The sequence below is a fragment of the Sinocyclocheilus anshuiensis genome, unplaced genomic scaffold, assembly GCF_001515605.1.
Source record: "Sinocyclocheilus anshuiensis isolate Anshui unplaced genomic scaffold, SAMN03320099.WGS_v1.1 scaffold179, whole genome shotgun sequence".
Taxonomy (NCBI): domain Eukaryota; kingdom Metazoa; phylum Chordata; class Actinopteri; order Cypriniformes; family Cyprinidae; genus Sinocyclocheilus; species Sinocyclocheilus anshuiensis.
The window spans coordinates 1,098,387-1,106,635 of NW_015549577.1; positions in this window are offsets into that span (position 1 = coordinate 1,098,387).

Below are 8,249 nucleotides of genomic sequence, written 5' to 3' on the forward strand. Positions count from 1 at the left end.
TAATTTCTATCAGTATGAACTGACCACCACACAGAATATGAAGAATATTAAAAACATTAGGAGTCAGCTGTCGTCGGCAGTCCTTAAGGTACCAGCACAAGAACACACTCAGCAAAATATCGTCTAATTATCGTCATCGATAAAATCCCAGAAAATATCGACATATTATTTTTTGTCAATATCGCACACCCCTAGTTGAGCCAATCACAACACACTGGAATAGCTAACCAATCAGAGTCCATCGCGTATTTCTGAGGGAGGGGCTTCATAAAAGCAGCAAATGATCAGCGCGTTACTCAGAGAAGGGACAGAGCGGTGAAGAATAAAGGTAAATTATGTGAAAAATAATGCGTTTTTAAAAAAACAAAGCATGAACACATGTTAGACTGCACCCCATAAACACAATCAAGCCTAGAAAAAAAACAGTCAACCACCCCTTTAAGAAATCCGAGAGCTTTCTGACCCTGCATAGACAGCAATGGTACTACCATGTTGAAGGCCCAGAAAGGTAGTAAAGACATCGTTAAAATAGTCCATGTGACATCAGTGGCAGTGTTGCCAAGTCCGCGGTTTTCCAGTGGAATTGGGCTACTTTACCACTGTTGCCGCAGGTTGTTTTTCATGTCCGCGTGTTGAAGCGACCCCAATAACATGATATTTAGCCCCTGGAATGCAAACTGCGCCAAAAAACTTGTATTTTACCCCCCGGAACGCGGTTTTTACCGGGGGACCCCCTTTGAAACACGATTGGACTAGTTTTGGGTTAGTTTTGAGTAGCAATTGGGTGGGTTTTGTTGTGAAAACCTGGCGACCCTTTCCGTCAAGCAGGTAACATTATTATTGCTAACATAGCGACTCATCGAAATTACATTGGCATCATCTGTATTAAAGAGAAAATAATCACTTTATCCGATGTTTAAGTGAATAAAATAGCCTTGAGAGCCTTACTTACTGGAGTTCCACAACTATTGACTTTGTTCTCTCTAACCAGACTTGTCTGTGTGTAGGTGATGTAAAAGAGAAAAGCAGGTATTTGGACCAAAGCACTGTGAGGCAAGGGAGGGGGAGACTCAAAATGTTTCTAAACTTAAAACGCATTTTTGCCCCGTTTGTGTTGTTTTACTACTTACACAATTATTTAAAGTATAAAACATTGTTATTTGCAATACACAGCATGGTTTTAAATAATATGTTTAGGGGGAACAACCCTCAGATGGGGGGGTCCTGTCCCCCCCGACCCCCCCGGAATTTCCACCTATGATTCAGCCCACGGTAGTCAACACAGAGTCTGGAACCACCATCTTTCTTCTGTACCACTACCACTGGTGCTGCCCACGGAGAGCTAGATGGTCGAATGATTTTCTTTTCTAGCAACTCCTTGATTTGACTTTCAACAAAACTCTGCTTTTCGATGGAAATCTTGTATGCTTTCTTTCTAACAGGACGTTCATCTGTGGTGATAATACGATGTTTCACCAAATCGGTATGTCTGATTTCCTGGTTGCAAACAGTGGGCCAGCTTAACATCAGATTTTCCAGTTCTTGCTGTGTCTGCGTGTCAGTGTCTGCTTGTTCTGATAGTTGGCATATAGACTGGAAGATTTAATCACTGCAGGACGTTAGAGGTAGGGCAAGGTAAAAGTGCACAGAAGAATGAATGTCCTGATGAAGAAATGGAAAGGTGACTGGTGCTTCAGCGCCCTCTATGGGGGAAAAACAATACCGAGCCTCATTAAAATCCAAAATCATTCCAGATTTCAACAGAAAATCCATGCCAAGGATGATGGGTACTGTTAGGTCAGTATCATTCATTATATACAATGTCAGTACAACTGGCCGGCCCTGCACTTTACTCTTCCACACAACCTTTCCTACAGCAGCTTCTCGTTGCCCGTTGACCAGAAGGAAAGCTTGTCCTCCACTGGGTAGGTACGTTTCTCTTCTGCTTAATTGTTCCCAACATGACCTTTGAATTAGTGACAAAGTACTGCCAGTGTCCACCATAGCGGTAAAATCTGTGTCTTGCAGTGTTATGGGAATGATAAGATTTGTGATGTGGCGTTGCACAGCATTTTGGCAAGTTTGGATGATTCTTTTGCTAGCAGTGGCTGTTCTGCGTTGTGGATCATAAGCTGAAGAATTCCTTTTCCTCTGCTCATCCACGTTGACTTGGGTCCAGTATTTCTTGGACTCACCAAAGTCTCTTTCTATCTGTACCCACTCTTACGAGTTCTCCCACGTCTTTAATATTTCCACGTAGCAAGCTAGCAAGCCGTGGGTTGCAGTTGCACAAGATAGATTGTACGATCTCTCTCTTTGACATTCCCTTCTTCCATCTCAAACAGAGAGCTCGGTAGTGAACAGTGAAGTCTCTAAAGCTTTCTCTTGCACCTTGTCTTCTCTCCATTAGCTTCCTTACTGCCACCTCTTCATAATCATCACTCAGAAATGACTGCAGAAATAACTCTTTAAATTGTTTCCAGTCATGGACATTCCTCCTCTCAGCCATCCACCAATCTTTAGCAGTGCTTTTAAGTACAGCCATTAAAGAAGCCAAAATCTCACTATCCTTCAAAGGTAAAATACTCCTCACATCGCTCAATGAATAGGATAGGGCCTTCTTCTGGACTGTTGCTGAAACTGGGGAACCCAAGTTTGACTGGAGGGACGTACGGATTTATAGATGAATTGTCTATGACTGGAAGAGTACTAGACTGAAGACTGTAGGTTTGATCTCTCAGTGATGTGCGAACAGTACTTGTATTCATGGGCTGAATTGGAATGGACACTGACGGCTGGAGAGATTGTATTCTCTGATCAAGTTGTTGGTCTCTTCTTTTTAAACAATCTAGTACAGACTGACCAAGATCTTGAATGAGCATCTCTACATGTTTTCTTAAACTGGTGCATTCACGGTCTCTGCGGTATAACAATTTCTCTTCAGTGGCTTTGCGTTGTGACTCAAAATCTTTGATGGTAATTTGTTCACTCACCCGCTGATTAATGCTGGTAATCTGCTCCTCAAGAGTGGAGAAACGCTCTGTGAGCTCCTCTAGCATAGCTGACACACCAGTGGAAGGGTTAGGCGCAATTTCCTCATAGACGCTGGTGGTGGTGGTGGCAGAAACTGGTGGTCATCTTTAGGGCTGTTCCCCTCAATAACTTCCTAATTTTCCTCCTCTGAATCAATATACAGGTGCATCTCAATAAATTTGCATGTCGTGGAAAAGTTCATTTATTTCAGTAATTCAACTCAAATTGTGAAACTCGTGTATTAAATAAATTCAATGCACAAAGACTGAAGTAGTTTACGTCTTTGGTTCTTTAAATTGTGATGATTTTGGCTCACATTTAACAAAAACCCACCAATTCACTATCTCAACAAATTAGAATATGGTGACATGCCAATCAGCTAATCAACTCAAAACACCTACAAAGGTTTCCTGAGCCTTCAAAATGAGCCAAACCAATTAGGTGATTTTAATCATTGTATCATGGACAAATATTTAAAGGGCTATTATCAATATGTTACATGTGCTACCCGTGCTGATAAAGTTTTGGATAGATGTTATGGCCCGATTCCGGGAGCTTATAGGTCTCTGTCACTACCACCTCTTGGTTCATCTGATCATAATATAATCATGTTGTCTTCTCTGTATGTTCCTATTGTTAAGCAAGTGAAGAGAGAAGTACGATTTGTTCGAGAATGGACACCTTCTAATATTGAAGTTTTAAAGGGTTGTTTCGATTGCACAGATTGGAATATGTTTTTGAACACATGCTCTGATCTTAATGAACAGGTGCACACCATTTCTAACTATATTACTTTCTGTGTTGATTCTGTCATACCTACAAAAAAGATCACTTTGTATCCCAATAATAAACCTTGGGTTACGAAGGATTTAAAAAGTATATTGAATATGAAGAAGAGAGTATTTCTCTCAGGAACTAATGAGGAGAAAAAACAGATAAACAGGGACGTTAAAAGGGCAATAAAAATGGCAAAAAATAATTATAAAAATAAGATTGAGGGTGTGTTTATGCAAGGTAATCTTAAAGCTGCCTGGAAAGGAATTAAGAGTATGGCTGAAGTAAGTACATGGGTATCAAATCAACAAATGCCTATGGAGAATTATGATGCTAATTTTCTTCTATCTAATAAGTATAATGAATTTTTTTCTCGTTTTGATACATCTGCTGTAGGTGATGAGATGGCACTTTTTATAGATAATATTAACAAGATGGCACTTTTTAAAGATAATACTAGTTCTTCTAATAATTTTAAATTGATTTGAATGTGTCAAAAACGAAAGAGATGATCATCAATGTTAGTAGGAAAACACTTGCACCTCAATGGGTGGTCATTAATGACACACAGGTTCATGTAGTGGAGGAATACAAGTATTTAGGAACGATTATTGATAATAGGCTGAAGTTTGATCAAAACACAGATGCAATCATTAAAAAGTCAAATCAAAGATTGTTTGTGCTGAGGAAGCTAAATTCCTTTAATGTACAGAGAGTCATTCTCAGGACTTTTTATAATTCATTTGTTGAAAGTATATTGTCCTTTTCCTTTATTTGTTGGTTTTCCTTATTGTCTACAAAGAACAAAAAATCGTTTGCAAGGTATTGTTAATATGTGCTCAAAAATTGTAGGTGTTCCCTTGCGAAGTCTTACATTTTATTATGAACAGCAAGTGATGAGGATGGCACATAAAATTATAGGAGACTGCACACACCCTTTGAATGATTATTTTGAGTGGATGCCCCTTGGGCGACGTTTAAGGTCAATTAGATGTTCCACAAACCGGTACAAATTTACTTTTGTGCCTGAAGCAATACGTTTATGTAATAAATCTAGTTGATTTAGATGATTTATTTAATTAATGATTTTTTTATTTGTTATTTTTATTTAAATTTGTTTCCCCCTTTTTATGTATTTGGTGTATTTTAAATATATGTATGTGAGTGTTAAGTGTTGTATATGTGAAGCACCACGAAAGTCTGAATTAATTGCCCCAAGGGGATTAATAAAGCTCTAAACTAAACTAAACTAAATCTAAACTAAACTAAATCTTGTTGATCTTCTGGAGGGATCTGGAAAGAGGAGCAGGTGTAGTGGAAGACAGTGCTGCGTTCTGGTAGAGCCTAATAAACACACCACATGACAAAAAATTACCAATTAGCTGTGCAAACAATGTCACTAATGTAAGGGAAACAAGTCAATTTAGCTCAAAGGGAATCATTTAAGATTTTAAAGGGAATTCGGACAGAATCGCTGTTTTACGGCTGATCACTGAGACGGCCAGCGATTCAGTGAACGAGCCGTATGACATCAATTGTGCACAGTTCACGTTTTTGTGGAGCAGCATCTCTGACGGATCCGTGAGCATCATGTCTCCTGCCGGTGGCCGAGCCACAGGCGGACCGGGACCCGATGAAGGTGCTGTGTGCATCAGCTCTGAGTCGCACTTGCTTCTTGCTTCGATATCCCATGTTGAACTGCATCATATCGCCGGGATGATAATCCTCCGGAGTCTGGTCGGTGTAAAGTGATCGCTAAGTTACACACCACCGCGTTTCTCGAAGCAGATGCATTAGTGAAGTCCCGTCTCTTCACCTGCACAAGCGCACCCCCTGACAGGCTGGAGTTAGTGCAACCTCCACAAACACAATAATTTACCATGACAATGGTAAATTGAAATAAAAATTAAAAATAACAACACACTGACTCACGCCCGCTCAAAGCAGAGTGTGGCACATGACTTTAACCTGCAATATGCAATATGCGTATAAAAAAATTCTTGCCTCAAAGCTGCACTTAAAAGTTAGTTATTAAGCGTCTCAGTCGTAATTTAAGCGAAGTGTAGTGTCAGTCTTAGAGATGATTCATAACACTTTTCTGTGCCACAAACGGGATTTTGGATGACCAAATATGCATGGACCAATCACCGAACAGATTTCCTTATTTAAGAATATTCTCAGATAAATTGACATTGAATGGTTAAATTCCTAATAGGAGTTTACATTCAACACACATTTGACAATAAAGAATTTTCAAGAGAATACATTATGGTAAGGAAACGAATCGTCATCACAACCTTAATTTTGGGTTGTGCCAGTAGACGATAGTATCATGTATCGACGATAGTCAGAGATATTGCCTGTTGCTGATTTCTTTGACAACAGCAAGACGATTATTATTATTATTATCCATCAAAAATATAGGTGCCTATCTTTAGTGATGCAGCGCGGAGAGCCACTTCAGAAACTGGTGAGTAGCCGTGATCAGCTCCGGGGGCCATGTCGGAGCCGCAACACAGCTGTAACTAGACTTGATGGTTATAATATTAGCAAACTGAGGTTAACCTACCAGCTATGCCTTCTCATATGGTAACATTTTTACACGGTATATAACATTATTGCTAATGCTTACAAGCTAGCTGTGGTGCTTTACAACATCCTATACACATCTGGTTGTGTCTCATTATTTAAATAATTATGTTCACTGATTTGGTAGGTAGCAAATGTTTAAAAACAAGACTTACGGTGCACAGTTCACGTTTTTGTGGAGCAGCATCTCTGACGGATCCGTGAGCATCATGTCTCCTGCCGGTGGCCGAGCCACAGGCGGACCGGGACCCGATGAAGGTGCTGTGTGCATCAGCTCTGAGTCTCACTCGCTTCTTGCTTCGGTATCCCATGTTGAACTGCATATCGCCGGGATGATAATCCTCCGGTGTAAAGTGATCGCTAAATTACACACCACCGTGTTTCTCGAAGCAGATGCATTTTAGTTAAGTCCCGTCTCTTCACCTGCACAAACGCACCCAGGCCCGGAAGATACCGTTCTTTTTCTTGTTAGGAAACCTGTGGACTCGATGTCCTGACAGGCTGGAGTTAGTGCAACCTCCACAAACACAATAATTTACCATGACAATGGTAAATTGAAATAAAAATAACTACCGAAAACACACTGACTCACGCCCGCTCAAAGCAGAGTGTGGCACATGACTTTAACCTGCAATATGCACTTTAAGTATAAAAAAATTCTTGCCTCAAAGCTGCACTTAAAAGTTAGTTATTAAGCGTCTCAGTCGTAATTTAAGCGAAGTGTAGTGTCAGTCTTAGAGATGATTCATAACACTTTTCTGTGCCACAAACGGGATTTTGGATGACCAAATATGCATGGACCAATCACCGAACAGATTTCCTTATTTAAGAATATTCTCAGATAAATTGACATTGAATGGTTAAATTCCTAATAGGAGTTTACATTCAACACACATTTGACAATAAAGAATTTTCAAGAGAATACATTATGGTAAGGAAACGAATCGTCATCACAACCTTCAATTTAGGGTTGTGTCGGTAGACGAGAGCCTGTTGCTGATTTCTTTGATGACAGCAAGATGATTATTATTATTATCCGTCAAAAATATAGGCGCCTATCTTTAGTGATGCAGCGCGGAGAGCCGCTTCAGAAACTTGCCGCAGCGCGGCTGGTGAGCAGTGTTAATTTTGACAGGCATTTTTGATTTAGTCTTAGTCTTTATCTTGAGACGAAAATGCTTAATAGTCTTAGTCACATTTTAGTCATTTGAGTCTTTCATAGTTTTAGTCTAGTTTTAGTTGACGAAAAGTCATTGCATTTTTGTCAGCTTTTAGTCATTACTTTTAGTCAAACTGCATTTACCAACATTTATTTTGGTAGCTATATTATATGTAGTCTTCAAACAAAAATAATCATTAATTCTTCTCTCTTTAGACCAAATCAATTAAGCTTATGAGAAATTTGAATCAAAAATTGAATTTGGAAAAACTTGGAATAAATGATGACAATTTCCATTTTTGGGTGAACTATCCCTTTAACAGTAGTGAAAATGCAGCAACTTATAAAAATTATAGTTGTTTATATATAATATATATATAATTTATAATTTTTGAAAAAGAAGCAGAATAAAACTCCCGCCTGTCCCGCCTTCACCAACTTTAAGTTAATCGACAACGAATTGTGACTCCCTGGGAAAACGGGACGTCTGGTCACCTTATCCCTACCCCTTCGGGTGCTGAGGCCATTGTTTCAGATCGCTAGTTCGCATTTTGGTAGCCTATCTATCCATTGCGGCTGCCATACTGAGACTAGATATGCAAACGCCCCTTAACCGATTGCAATCCAATGACAGGGACGCACATTTTGAAGGACAAGACAGTAGCCTATAGGATGTATTTTGAATGTCCGGTAG